This window comes from Pteropus vampyrus, unplaced genomic scaffold, assembly GCF_000151845.1.
Source record: "Pteropus vampyrus isolate Shadow unplaced genomic scaffold, Pvam_2.0 Scaffold312, whole genome shotgun sequence".
In the NCBI taxonomy this organism is placed as follows: domain Eukaryota; kingdom Metazoa; phylum Chordata; class Mammalia; order Chiroptera; family Pteropodidae; genus Pteropus; species Pteropus vampyrus.
In genome coordinates this window covers 553,696-554,525 of record NW_011889093.1, presented here as the reverse complement: position 1 = coordinate 554,525, position 830 = coordinate 553,696, and positions in this window count along the sequence as shown.

Genomic DNA, 830 nt, shown 5'->3' with positions numbered 1-830 from the left:
GTTCTAGCTGCCGTGTCCATTAGCCTTTCTGATTTCCTTTCCTCTCTGCTACGTTCTCGATAATTTCCTCAGATCCACCTTCCAGTTCACGCATTCGCTTTTATCTGGTCTCTGGTTAAAACATCTGTTGGGCTTTTAGGCTCCTTGCTACTTCTAGATGTTTGGATGTTGTGTCTGGCTCCTCGTTGGGCTGGAGCACCAGAATTTCGTCGTGGGCGCTACCCCCTGACTGGAGCATGGGCATAAGAATCGGCCAGCTCTTCTGGGGGTGGGGGTCCACCCAAACGGCCGTCTGGCGGAGGACGGAAGAAAGAGGTTTTCTCAGGGACGAATGCAAGTGTGGGGACAGAGAGGCACGGACGGAGATGGGGGTGTCTCCAAAGTCTCCCCCGCCGCGACATGTCAAGTCCCTGCCGTGTTTCTCTCGGGTTAAGGGGGAAGCTGGGCGCGTGTGGTTCGCGGTACGAGTTTTCTCTCGACATGAGACAGAAGGCTAAGCTGCTGTGGCCCGAGGGCCCCACTGGCTCAGGGCTTACAGAGCAGCACAGCAAACCTGTGTGCACCCGGTTAGTGTCCACGGTGGGCGTTCCAGACCCACAAGTAGCCCTGGCCCTTGAAGCTATCAGGGAGCCAGACGATGGGGTCCTGCCACCAGCAACCACGATGGGAACGGGGAGGAACACATGTGGAGGCCCAGACGTCTCTCTAGGGGACGTGAGGGGACGTCACAGGACGTCACATCCACCCCGCTGCATGCGTTTCCCTGGTGGGAGCTTAGTCGCATGTCCGCCCCGTACCGGCCGGGGTGGGGTGGGGGGCGCGTGAAATGT